At 38.2% G+C, this 14,620-nt stretch overlaps 1 protein-coding gene and 1 pseudogene across 3 annotated transcripts in view; one reads left to right on the top strand and one right to left on the bottom strand.

Annotated features, from left to right (window-relative positions):
* The window catches only part of Cad96Ca (tyrosine kinase receptor Cad96Ca), a 2,297,709-nt gene that overhangs the window by 1,713,218 nt on the left and 569,871 nt on the right, over positions 1-14,620 (top strand). The gene's annotated exons all lie outside the window — the stretch shown is intronic.
* On the bottom strand, positions 2,017-2,867 carry LOC137238749 (pyruvate carboxylase 1-like; annotated as a pseudogene).

The following is a 14,620-nucleotide window of genomic DNA, read 5'->3' as shown; positions in this document are numbered from 1 at the left end:
ATTCGGTACCAGCGTACGTCATTTGACGCAGCACTTAAAAAATAGGCAAATATATGTACATACGTTGGTATAAGTATACCAACGTCCAGTGCACGGACTTTACCGCATTGGAAGCTTTACCAACTTTTTGACCCATTTTTTGTTTGTGCTACTTTATCACCAGATCCCAAAAAATCTACCAATATTTCAATCTGTTCGCATTGAAACTAACTACTTTAATTGCCGAGCACCTGCAAATGCTTTAACAGGTGATATTGACCAACTTAGTAAATTTAGAAATATTTGTGAACAAATTTAAACAAGGAATAAATTTGTTGATGAGATAAACGTGCGTGTGCTCGAAAATTTTTCTGCGCTATTTTCATCAGTTTTTTTTTTTGTCAATAATTTTCAACGAAAATAAAAAGTTTTAAAGTAACGATAACCTGCCGAAATCGGTTATTTGGTGGCAGTAATTTTGGTACGTGGAAGATTGTTGTTGGACTTAGGCGTTTCTGTAAAATTTTCGTCAGTATTTCAAGCTCACAATACGGGAAAAAGCAAGTAGCATATAGGCATAAGCTATTTCCATATATTTTGTTTTGTGTACACATCTCCCAACTTCTAGCACTATTTTCATTTTTTGCTACCAACTTTTTTTCCTTTTAAAAATTTCGCGCACTGGTAAAGTATAAAAAAAATACTCGCGAACATTTATACATACCTATGTATACAATGTAAATTGCACAGAATTGAAACAAACGGTACATTCGATTCATTGCGACGTTGCTTCATTCTTGTAATTTTTTCGCGTGGTTGGAGTACAATATTGGTGATCATTGAGGAGGAAATATGGTAAGTAAATTTTTATACTTTGTAATTTAATATGTCCCTTTTATTAATTAATTAATTTTCTTTTATTTTTAGGTTACTGGATGGAGATCCCGGAGGAGATGGAGCTAATAATTTGTTTCGTATCGGATTTTGTTTTATTTTAGATATGTAACCGGCATCGCAAAAGAGGTGCTCCAACTGCGGCGTCGGCCGCGCTGTCAGTTGTCACACTTTTGCGATGCCCATTTATGCACTTATTAATTGATTTTTTTTTTCCAGGTTGTGTGGCAAAATGTTGGCTTCTATGGGGACAATTTGAATTGCGGGGGGCGCTGTTCGTGCCTGTAATAAAGAACGATGGTACTGTTAGTCACTTTAATAACCCAAAGGCACAGGCTTCGTTTCTAACAAATATGTTAGCGATTACCGGACATGGGGAGAATAAATCAATTTCAGAAATGTTGTCTGGAATACTGACGTAGTTGGGGCCACAGGACCTCACACAATTAAAAAAGATTGCAACTGAATTTGCAAATAAAGGGGCTGCTGCGTCAGGTATCTCCACTGGTTGTTTGGCGAGTGCATCAACAGCTGTCGCTGATGATGATGTATTAGATTTAGTTTAGAACTTCGAAGAGGTTGCAATTGCGGGCGCATCCACTGTTAGGGAATTGATATACCCAGCACACCTGAAACTACACAAAAAACTGAAGAGATCCCATTGGCCTAAGCTGAATTTGATTGAGAGACTTTAGAATTAGTGGTGCCGTCAGACGCCAGCAACATGTATAGGTAAAATTAAAATCGTGGAGAATTATTACGTCAAAATGTTCGTTATTCATGTCGGATCGGATGTGCCTCTTAATGTGGAGCTGAGCTTAAATATGGGCTGTAAGTAAATCAAATAGTACCCGGGGGGCTATTCCTGGCTGCACCGTGTTGGGCATCAAATCGGTAGCCCAATATTCGGCACAAAAGGTTCTTACGGCTGCGTACTTCTTTTGCAAATGTTTCGGGACAATGTAACTTAAATATATGACGAAGACTTTGGTTTCCCCACGTTCTTCACAGCTTATTGCCTCGGGTGACAGGTCTAGTGGTACTTCAGGTACATGAGGTGAAACCTCAGCTGGCTTCAGACCAGTTGTCAATGGTGTGTGTGGACCATTGACCAATATAGTTAAGTAGCTTCTGTGCCCGATTTTATGATACGCGGAATTTGAAGAGCTGAGGATGTTCATCAATGAAGTATGTGTCCAAGACACCATGCAAAAATTTCTGATTTTCAAAACCTTCAATAAGAAAGGTATATTCGTTTTCACACCATGTGTACGCGACCGGGTCTTTGGTGGTGGCACAACCCTGAATGGCATCACCACGTGGTAGAATGTTTTCCTGTGTATAACCGAGTTCGGGTAGTGTCATGCCTTCGGCAATCCGTATTTGCGATTGTACTAAATCGATGCCGGTAATCTCCTCAGTGACGGTATCCTCAACTTGCAATCTCGCATTTACTTCGATGAAATGGAAATTTCCCATTTCATCGCAAAGAAACCCTACAGTGCCGGCATTTTCATAGCCCACATGTCGAGCTAAACGTACTGCTGCTTCGGTCATTTTATCGCATGTTTCTCGCGGTAGACGTGGCGTAGGTGCTATCTCACCAACCTTTTGATGACGTCGTTGCACCGAACAATCGCGCTCATAAAAATGTACCACATTTCCCGCTTTGTCGGCGAGAAATTGCACCTCAATGTGGCGTGGACCTTCAATGAATTTTTCACTAAACATAGCACCATTACCGAAAGCCGCCTTAGCCTCAGAACTAGCAAGTTCGAACATCTCTTCGACTTCATCCATTCTACATACTACTCGCATACCACGTCCACCACCGCCATGGCCAGCCTTAAATATCTCTGGTACACCAGTTTTTTTTTTTTGTTTTTACAAAATTCCATTGCCTCTTCCTTCGTTGCGACCGTTCCATCTGTACAGGGTACAATTGGTACACCAGCTTCGACAGCAGCAATACGTGCCGCCACCTTATCACCCATCTGTTGTACGACTTTCTGTGATGGACCAATCAACGCAGACCAGCATCAACGGCGTGCGCATAATCGCTACGTTCTGAGAGGCCCATAACCAGGATGCACAGCATCCACATCATTTTCTTTGCATACGCGTATGATTTCTGGAAATTTTTTTGTTTGGGGTGAGTTCTTCGGTAGAACCTCATAACGTGTAATAGCACCCGTAAAACCCTAGGTAGGTCGGAAAAGCGTTGAAGAATATCGGTAGTATTTACGGTTGTTGTTGCGCAGGTCTTCGCCCTCTTTTCCTCTACGGAGGTGATGTAGTCACTTTCTTGTGCTGGCCATTGGGAAGTGTCTTCTTGCAGCCAAGAAGGTCCCTGCCACCACAACGAATTGTTGACCAATTCAGACGCAGGTAATCCTCTGCTACATAAATCTGCTGGGTTTGATCCTGAATTTACGTGCAACCAGTCCTTATTTCCGACCATGTCGATGATCTTGGTGATCCGATGTGCGACGAAAGTGGACCACTAAATTAATGCTTGCAAAACTTTTAAATTTCCTTCTGTTAAAAGTGGGCGGTGCCATGCCCATTGTCCAAAATTTGACTAATTTTCTATTCTTGGTCATAAGGTCAACCCACCTACAAAGTTTCAGGGCTTAGTCCGTCTTTGGTAATGAATTATCGCACTTTTTCGAAATATTCGATATCGAAAAAGTGGGCGTGGTTATATTTCGATGTCGTTCATTTTAAATAGCGATCTGAGAAACCTACATACCAAATTTCATCAAAATACCTCAAAATTTACTCAAGTTATCGTCTTAACGAATAGACGGAAGGACGGACGGACGGACGGACGAACATGGCTAAATAGATTTCTTTTTCGCCCAATTCATTTTGATATATAGAAGTCTATATCTATCTCGATTAGTTTATGCCGTGACGGATTACTGTTATGCGAAGAAAATTAATATACTCTGTGAGCTTTGCTTAGCTGAGTATAAAAAGGACCATAATACAGTGTATACAAATTTAGTTCGAATAAGTGCTGAAAATGTTAAATTTATATTATAAATTTAGCGAGCTAGCCAGACAACACGTATGTCGAGCGTATAGAAAATATTTATACATCGGAAAATTACATTCTCTTCAAATGTAAATACTGGTCATACCCTGTGCAAAGGTTATAATTATTTTTTATGTCACGTAAATAAATTTCACTGTTGACGACGGTTTGCTACATACTTTGGAAGACAGTGAAAAAAAAAAATCTCAAAAATAAGCCGAACTACTGATGGCAGTATTCTTAATATAATTGGCACTTTATGCAATTTTTTTTGGATCTACTCTCAATGGTTTGGAGATCCGCCAAATTTTCAAAGGGCTTACGCCGTATTTTCGAAGAAAATTACTGACGTTTCCAATTTTAATGGCACTATCAGCTTCCCTGCATATAAAATAATATTTTGCGAACCGTCTTCAATAGTGGAATTTATTTACGTGACATAAAAAATAATTATAACATTTGCACAGGGTATGACCAGTATTTACATTAGGAAACGAATGTAATTTTCCGTTATATAAATATTTTCTACACGTTCGACCCACATATTGCCCGGCTAGCTCGCTAAATTTAACATTACCATCACTTATTCGAACTAAATTTGTATACACTGTATTATGGTTCTTTTTTTGAAAAGGGTTCAACAGTGATTTGGATTCGGCATTTTGTTCATCAATATGCTCGTATTTAATACCAATGCAAACAAAAAAATTATTAACAAGTAAGGAAGGCTAAGTTCAGGTGTAACCGAATATTACATACACAGAGCTGACACTGAGACCTTTGGAGACAAAATAAGGGGAAATTACCATGTAGGAAAATGAACCTAGGGTAACCCTGGAATGTGTTTGTATGCCATGGGTATCAAATGAAAGGTGTTAATGAGTATTTTAAAAGGAGTGTGCCTTAGTTCTATAGGTGGACACCTTTTCGAGATATCACCATAAAGGTGGGCCAGGGGTGGCTCTAGAATTTGTTTGTACGATATGGGTATCAAATGAAAGGTGTTAATGGGTATTTTAAAAGGGAGTGGGCCTTAGTTCTATTGGTGGACGCCTTTTCGAGATATCGCCATAGAGAGAATGTATTTGTGTGATATGGGTATCAAATGAAAGTTGTTAATAGGTATTTTAAAAGGGAGTGGGCCTTAGTTCTATAGGTGGACGCCTTGTCGAGATATCGCAATAAAGGTGGACTAGTGGCGAGTCTAGAATGTGCTTGTACGATATGGGAATCAAATGGAAGGTGTTAATGAGTATTTTAAAAGGGAGTGGGCCCTAGTTCTATGGGTGGACGCCTTTTCGAGATATCGCCATAAAGGTGGATCAGGAGTAACTCTAGAATGTGTTTGTATGATATGGGTATCAAATGAAAGGTGTTAATAAGTATTTTAAAAGGGAGTGTGCCTTAGTTCTATAGGTGGACGCCTTGTCGAGATATCGCAATAAAGGTGGACCAGTGGCGACTCTAGAATGTGTTTGTACGATATGGGAATCAAATGAAAGGTGTTAATGAGTATTTTAAAAGGGAGTGGGCCTTAGTTCTATAGGTGGCCGCCTTTTCGAGATATCGCCATAAAGGTGGACCAGAGGTGTGTCTAGAATTTTTTGTACGATATGGGTATCAAATGAAAGGTGTTAATGAGTATTTTAAAATTGAGTGGGCGTTAGTTCTATAGGTGGACGCCTTTTGGGGATGTCGCCATAAAGGTGGACCAGGGGTGACCTTAGAAGTTGTTTGTATGATATGGGTACCAAATGAAAGGTGTTAATGAGTATTTTAAAAGGGAGTGGGCCGTAGTTCTATAGGTGGACGCCTTTTCGAGATTTCGCCATAAAGGTGGAACAGGGGTGATTCTAGAATTTGTTTGTACAATATGGGTATCAAATGAAAGGTTTTAATGAGTATTTTAAAATTGATTGGTCGTTAGTTCTATAGGTGGACACCTTTTGGGGATGTCGCCATAAAGGTGGACCAGGGGTGACTTTAGAATTTGTTTGTATGATATGAGTACCAAATGAAGGTGTTAATGAGTATTTTAAAAGGGAGTGGGCCTTAGTTCTATAGGTGGACGCCTTTTCGCGATATCGCCATAAAGGTGGACCAGCGGTGACTCCAGAATGTGTTTGTACGATATGGGTATGAAATGAAAGGTGTTAATGACTATTTTAAAAGGGCGTGGGCTTTAGTACAATAGGTGGACGCCATTTCGATATATCGCCATAAAGGTGGACCAGGGGTGACTCCAGAATGTGTTTGTACGGTGTGGGTATCAAATGAAAGGTGTTAATTATTATTTATTTATTATGGGCCTTAGTTCTATTGGTGGACGCCTTTTCGAAATATCGCCATAACGGTGGACCAGGGGTTACTCTAGAATGTGTTTGTAGATATGGGAATCAAATGAAAGGTGTTAATGAGAATTTTAAAGGGGGTGGGCCTTAGTTTTATAGGTGGACGCCTTTTCGAGATATCGCCATAAAGGAGGACCAGGGGTAACTCTAGAATTTTTTTGTACGATATGGATATCAAATGAAAGGTGCTAATGAGTATTTTAAAATTGAGTGGGCGTTAGTTCTATAGGTGGACGCCTTTTGGAGATTTCGCCATAAAGGTGGACCAGGGGTGACTTTAGAATTTGTTTGTATGATATGGGCACCAAATGAAAGGTGTTAATGAGTATTTTAAAAGGGAGTGGACCTTAGTTCTATAGGTGGACACCTTTTCGAGATATCGCCATAAAGGTGGACCAGGGGTGATTCTAGAATTTGTTTGTACAATATGGGTACCAAATGAAAGGTGTTAATGAGTATTTTAAAAGGGAGTGGGCCTTAGTTCTATAGGTGGACGCCTTTTGGAGATATCACCATAAAGGTGGACCAGGGGTGATTCTAGAATTTGTTTGTACGATATGGGTATCAAGTGAAAGGTGTTAATAAATATTTTAAAAGGGCCTTAGTTCTATAGGTGGACGCCTTTTCGAGATATCGTAATAAAGGTGGACCAGTGGCGACTCTAGAATGTATTTGCACGATATGGGAATCAAATGAAAACTATTAATGAGTATTTTAAAAGGGAGTGGGCCTTAGTTCTATAGGTGACCGCCTTTTGAAGATATCGCCATAAAGGTGGACCAGGGGTGACTCTAGAATTTTTTTGTACGATATGGGTATCAAATGAAAGGTGTTAATGAGTATTTTAAAATTGAGTGAGCGTTAGTTCTATAAGCGAACGCCTTTTGGAGATGTCGCCATAAAGGTGGACCAAAAGAAATGTGTTAATGAGTATTTTAAAAGGGGATGGCCCTTAGTTTTATAGGTGGACGCCTTTTCGTGATATCGCCATAAAGGTGGACCAGGGGTGACTCTATAATGTGTTTGTGGGATATGGGTATCAAATTAAAGGTATTAATGAGGGGTTTAAAAGGAGTGAACCTTAGTTGTATATATGAAAGCGTTTCCGAGATATTGGACCATGGTGACCCAGAACATCATCTGTCGGGTACTGATAATTTATTTATATATGTAATACCACGAACAGTATTCCTGGCAAGATTCCAATGGCTTTTGATTTCGCCCTGCAGAACTTTTTCATTTTCTTCTACTTAATATAGTAGGTGTCACACCCATTTTACAAAGTTTTTTCTAAAGTTATATTTTGCTTCAATGTTCGATTCGAGCTCAAGGCCAGAACAATAAAACAAAATCAATTTTTATATTTTGCGTCAACAAACCAATCCAATTACCATGTTTCATCCCTTTTTTCATATTTGGTATAGAATTATGGCATTTTTTTCATTTTTCGTAATTTTCGACATCGAAAAAGTGGGCGTGGTCATAGTTGGATTTCGGTCATCTTTTATAACAACATAAAGTGAGTTCAGATAAATATGTGAACTGAGTTTAGTAAAGATATATCAATTTTTGCTCAAGTTATCTTGTTAACGGCCGAGCGGAAGGAAACACGGTCGACTGTGTATAAAAACTGTGCGTGTCCTCAACCGATTTCGCCCATTTTCACAGAAAACAGTTATCGTTATAGGATCTTTGCCCCAACCAAATTTCACAAGGATTGGTAAATTTTTTTTTTGACTTATGGCATTAAAATTATTCTAGACAAATTAAATGAAAAAGGGCGACGCACGCCCACTTTGAAATTTTTTTTTATTTTTGATTTTGTTGCACCATATCATTACTGGAGTTGAATGTTGATATAATTTACTTATATACTGTAAATATATTAAATTTTTTTGTTGAAATTTGACTTAAAAAAATTTTTTTTAAGAATTTTTCGAAATATTCGATATCGAAAAGTGAGCGTGGTCCGATTACATTCATTTTGAATAGCGATCTAAGAAACCTACATACGAAATTTCATCAAGGTACCTCAAAATTTACTCAAGTTATCGTCTTAACAGACAGACGGACAGTCGGACGGACGGACATGGCTAAATAAATTTCTTTTTTCGCCCAGATCATTTTGATATATAGAAGGCTATATCTATCTCGATTAGTTTATGCCGTGACAGATTACCGTTATGTGAAGAAAATTAATATACTCTGTGAGCTCTGCTCAGCTGAGTATAAAAAGAACCATAATACAGCGTATACAAATATAGTTCGAATAAGTGATGAAAATGTTAAATTTAGTGAGCTAGCCAGACAGTACGTGGGTCGAGCATGTAGAAAATATTTATACAACGGAAAATAACATTAGTCTCCTAATGTAAATACTGGTGCAGGGGTTATAATTATTTTTATGTCACGTAAATAAATTCCACTGTTAAAGACGGTTTGCTAAATATTGTGGAAAATCCTATGGAAGACAGTGAAAAAAAATCTGAAAAATAAGCCGAACTACTAATGGCAGTTTTCTTAATTTAATTGGCACTTTATGCAATTTTTTTTGGATCTGTTCTCAATGGTTTGGAGATCCGCCGAATTTTCAAAAGCTTACGCCGCATTTTCGAAGAAAATTACTGACGTTTCCAATTTTAATGGTACTATCAGCTTCCCTGCATATAAAATAATATTTTGCGAACCGTCTTCAATAGTGGCATTCATTTACGTGACATACAAAATAATTATAACCTTTGCACAGGGTATGACCAGTATTTACATTAGGAGACGAATGTAATTTTCCGTTATATAAATATTTTCTACGCGTTTGACCCACGTATTGCCCGGCTAGCTCGCTAAATTTAACATTTCCATCACTTATTCGAACTAAATTTGTATACACTGTATTATGGTTCTTTTTTTGAAAAGGGTTCAGCAGTGATTTGGATTCGGCATATTGTTCACCAATATGCTCGTATTTAATACCAATGCAAACCAAATAATTATTAACAAGTAAGGAAGGCTAAGTTCAGGCGTACCCGAACATTACATACTCAGAGCTAACACTGAGAGCTTTGGAGACAAAATAAGGGAAAATTTCAATGTAGGAAAATGAACCTAGGGTAACCCTGGAATGTGTTTGTATGACATGGGTATGAAATGGAAGGTATTAAAGAGTATTTTAAAAGGGAGTGGGCCACAGTTCTATAGGTGGACGCCATTTCGGGATGTCGCCATAAAGGTGGACCAGGGGTGACTCTAGAATGTGTTTGTACGATATGAGTATCAAATGAAAGGTGGTAATGAGTATTTTAAAAGGGGTGATCCTTAGTTCTATAGGTGAACGCCTTTTCGAGATATCTCCATTAAGGAGGACCAGGGGTGCCTCTAGAATGCGTTTGTACGATATGGGTATCAAATAAAAGGTGTTAATGAGTATTTTAAAAGGAGTGTGCCTTAGTTCTATAGGTGGACGCCTTTTCGAGATATCGCCATAAAGGTGGACCAGGGGTGACACTAGAATGTGTTTGTACGATATGGGTATCAAATGAAAGGTGTTAATAATTATTTAAAAAATGAGTGATTCTTAGTTCTATAGGTGGCCGCCTTTTCGAGATAGCACCGAAAGGTGGGCCAGGGGTGGCTCTAGAATTTGTTTGTACGATATGGGTATAAAATGAAAGGTGCTAATTAGTATTTTAAAAGGGAGTGGGCCCTAGTTCTATAGGTGGACGCCTTTTCGAGATATCGCCATAAAGGTGGACCAGGAGTAACTCTAGAATGTGTTTGTACGATATGGGTATCAAATGAAAGGTGTTAATAAGTATTTTAAAAGGGAGTGGGCCTTAGTTCTATAGGTGGACGCCTTTTCGAGATATCGCAATAAAGGTGGACCAGTGGCGACTTTAGAATGTGTTTGCACGATATGGGAATCAAATGAAAGGTGTTAATGAGTATTTTAAAATTGAGTGGGCGTTAGTTCTATAGGTGGACGCCTTTTCGAGATATCGCCATAAAGGTGGACCAGGAGTAACTCTAGAATGTGTTTGTACGATATGGGTATGAAATGAAAGGTGTTAATGGCTATTTTAAAAGGCAGTGGGCCTTAGTTCTATAGGTGGACGCCTTTTCGTGATATCGCCGTAAAGGTGGACCAGGGGTGATTCTAGAATTTGTTTGTACAATATGGGTACCAAATGAAAGGTGTTAATGAGTATTTTAAAAGGGAGTGGGCCTTAGTTCTATAGGTGGACGCCTTTTCGAGATATCGCCATAAAGGTGGACCAGGGGTGATTCTAGAATTTGTTTGTACGATATGGGTATCAAATGAAAGGTGTTAATAAGTACTTTAAAAGGGAGTGGGCCTCAGTTCTATAGGTGACCGCCTTTTCGAGATATCGCCATAAAGGTGGACCAGGGGTGACTCTAGAATTTTTTTGTACGATATTGGTATCAAATGAAAGGTGTTAATGAGTATTTTATAATTGAGTGAGCGTTAGTTCTATAGGCGGACGCCTTTTGGAGATGTCGCCATAAAGGTGGACCAGGGGTGACTTTAGAATTTGTTTGTATGATATGAGTACCAAATAAAAGGTGTTAATAAGTATTTTAAAAGACGGCGGGCCTTAGTTTTATAGGTGGACGCCTTTTCGAGATATCGCCATAAAGGTGGACCAGGGGTGAATCTATAATGTATTTGTGCGATTTGGGTATCAAATTAAAGGTATTAATGAGGGTTTTAAAAGGAGTGAAGCTTAGTTGTATATATGAAGGCGTTTTCGAGATATCGGGCCATGGTGACCCAGAACATCATCTGTCGGGTACTGCTAATTTATTTGTATATGTAATACCACGAACTGTATTCCTGCTAAGATTCCAAGGGCTTTTGATTTCGCCCTGCAGAACTTTTTAATTTTCTTCTACTTAGTATAGTAGGTGTCACACCCATTTTACAAAGTTTTTTCTAAAGTTATATTTTGCTTCAATGTTCGATTCGAGCTCAAGGCCAGAACAATAAAACAAAATCAATTGTTATATTTTGCGTCAACAAACCAATCCCATTACCATGTTTCATCCCTTTTTTCGTATTTGGTATAGAATTATGGCATTTTTTTCATTTTTCGTAATTTTCGACATCGAAAAAGTGGGCGTGGTCATAGTTGGATTTCGGCCATCTTTTTTAGCAACATAAAGTGAGTTCAGATAAATACGTGAACTAAGTTTAGTAAAGATATATCGATTTTTGCTCAAGTTATCTTGTTAACGGCCGAGCGGAAGGAAATACGGTCGACTGTGTATAAAAACTGTGCGTGTCCTCAACCGATTTCGCCCATTTTCAAAGAAAACAGTTATCGTTATAGGATCTTTGCCCCAACCAAATTTCACAAGGATTGGTAAATTTTTGTTCGACTTATGGCATTAAAATTATTCTAGACAAATTAAATGAAAAAGGGCGAGGCACGCCCACTTTGAAATTTTTTTTATTTTTGTATTTTCTTGCACCATATCATTACTGGAGTTGAATGTTGACATAATTTACTTATATATTGTAAATATATTAAATTTGTTTGTTGAAATTTGACTTAAAAAAATTTTTTTTAAGAATTTTTCGAAATATTCGATATCGAAAAGTGAGCGTGGTTATAGTCCGATTTCATTCATTTTGAATAGCGATCTAAGGAACCTACATACGAAATTTCATCAAGATACCTCAAAATTTACTCAAGTTATCGTCTTAACAGACAGACGGACAGTCGGACGGACGGATATGGCTAAATAAATTTCTTTTTTCGCCCAGATCATTTTGATATATAGAAGGCTATATCTATCTCGATTAGTTTATGCCGTGACAGATTACCGTTATGTGAAGAAAATTAATATACTCTGTGAGCTCTGCTCAGCTGAGTATAAAAAGAACCATAATACAGCGTATACAAATATAGTTCGAATAAGTGATGAAAATGTTAAATTTATTTAGCCAGACAATACGTGTGTCGATCATGTAGAAAATATTTATACAACGGAAAATAACATTAGTCTCCTAATGTAAATACTGGTCATACCCTGTGCAGGGGTTATAATTATTTTTTATGTCACGTAAATAAATTCCACTGTTAAAGACGGTTTGCTAAATATTGTGGAAAATCCTATGGAAGACAGTGAAAAATCTGAAAAATAAGCCGAACTACTAATGGCAGTTTTCTTAATTTAATTGGCACTTTATGCAATTTTTTTTGGATCTGTTCTCAATGGTTTGGAGATCCGCCGAATTTTCAAAAGCTTACGCCGCATTTTCGAAGAAAATTACTGACGTTTCCAATTTTAATGGTACTATCAGCTTCCCTGCATATAAAATAATATTTTGCGAACCGTCTTCAATAGTGGCATTCATTTACGTGACATACAAAATAATTATAATCTTTGCACAGGGTATGACCAGTATTTACATTAGGAGACGAATGTAATTTTCCGTTATATAAATATTTTCTACACGTTCGACCCACGTATTGCCCGGCTAGCTCGCTAAATTTAACATTTCCATCACTTATTCGAACTAAATTTGTATACACTGTATTATGGTTCTTTTTTTGAAAAGGGTTCAGCAGTGATTTGGATTCGGCGTTTTGTTCACCAATATGCTCGTATTTAATACCAATGCAAACCAAATAATTATTAACAAGTAAGGAAGGCTAAGTTCAGGCGTACCCGAATATTACATACACTGAGAGCTTTGGAGACAAAATAAGGGAAAATTTCAATGCAGGAAAATGAACCTAGGGTAACCCTGGAATGTGTTTGTATGACATGGGTATGAAATGGAAGGTATTAAAGAGTATTTTAAAAGGGAGTGGGCCACAGTTCTATAGGTGGACGCCATTTCGGGATGTCACCATAAAGGTGGATCAGGGGTGACTCTAGAATGTGTTTGTACGATATGGGTATCAAATGAAAGGTGGTAATGAGTATTTTAAAAGGGGGTGATCCTTAGTTCTATAGGTGAACGCCTTTTCGAGATATCGCCATTAAGGAGGACCAGGGGTGCCTCTAGAATGCGTTTGTACGATATGGGTATCAAATGAAAGTTGTTAATGAGTATTTTAAAAGGAGTGTGCCTTAGTTCTATAGGTAGACGCCTTTTCGAGATATCGCCATAAAGGTGGACCAGGGGTGACACTAGAATGTGTTTGTACGATATGGGTGTCAAATGAAAGGTGTTAATAATTATTTAAAAAATGAGAGATTCTTGGTTCTATAGGTGGCCGCCTTTTCGAGATAGCACCATAAAGGTGGGTTAGGGGTGGCTCTAGAATTTGTTTGTACGATATGGGTATCAAATGAAAGGTGCTTATGAGTATTTTAAAAGGGAGTGGGCCCTAGTTCTATAGGTGGACGCCTTTTCGAGATATCGCCATAAAGGTGGACCAGGAGTAACTCTAGAATGTGTTTGTACGATATGGGTATCAAATGAAAGGTGTTAATAAGTATTTTAAAAGGGAGTGGGCCTTAGTTCTATAGGTGGACGCCTTTTCGAGATATCGCAATAAACGTGGACCAGTGGCGACTTTAGAATGTGTTTGCACGATATGGGAATCAAATGAAAGGTGTTAATGAGTATTTTAAAATTGAGTGGGCGTTAGTTCTATATGTGGACGCCTTTTCGAGATATCGCCATAAAGGTGGACCAGCGGTGACTCCAGAATGTGTTTGTAAGATATAGGTATGAAATGAAAGGTGTTAATGGCTATTTTAAAAGGGAGTGGGCTTTAGTGCTATAGGTGGACGCCATTTCGAAATATCGCCATAAAGGTGGACCAGGGGTGACTCCAGAATGTGTTTGTACGATGTGGGTATCAAATGAAAGGTGTTAATGAGTATTTTAAAAGGGGGTGGGCCTTAGTTTTATAGGTGGATGCCTTTTCGAGATATCGCCATAAAGGAGGACCAGGGATGACTCTAGTATTTTTTTGTACGATATCGATATCAAATGAAAGGTGCTAATGATTATTTTAAAATTGAGTGGGCGTTAGTTCTATAGGTGGACGCCTTTTGGAGATGTCGCCATAAAGGTGGACCAGGGGTGACTTTAGAATTTGTTTGTATGATATGGGCACCAAATGAAAGGTGTTAATAAGTATTTTAAAAGGGAGTGGACCTTAGTTCTATAGGTGGACGCCTTTTCGAGATATCGCCATAAAGGTGGACCAGGGGTGACTTTAGAATTTGTTTGTATGATATGGGCACCAAATGAAAGGTGTTAATAAGTATTTTAAAAGGGAGTGGACCTTAGTTCTATAGGTGGATGCCTTTTCGAGATATCGCCATAAAGGAGGACCAGGGGTGACTCTAGAATTTTTTTGTACGATATCGATAT

This window comes from Eurosta solidaginis, chromosome 1, assembly GCF_040869045.1.
Source record: "Eurosta solidaginis isolate ZX-2024a chromosome 1, ASM4086904v1, whole genome shotgun sequence".
Classification (NCBI taxonomy): domain Eukaryota; kingdom Metazoa; phylum Arthropoda; class Insecta; order Diptera; family Tephritidae; genus Eurosta; species Eurosta solidaginis.
The sequence above is the reverse complement of the archived record's forward strand: the minus strand, read 5'-3'. Positions and strand labels throughout refer to the sequence as shown.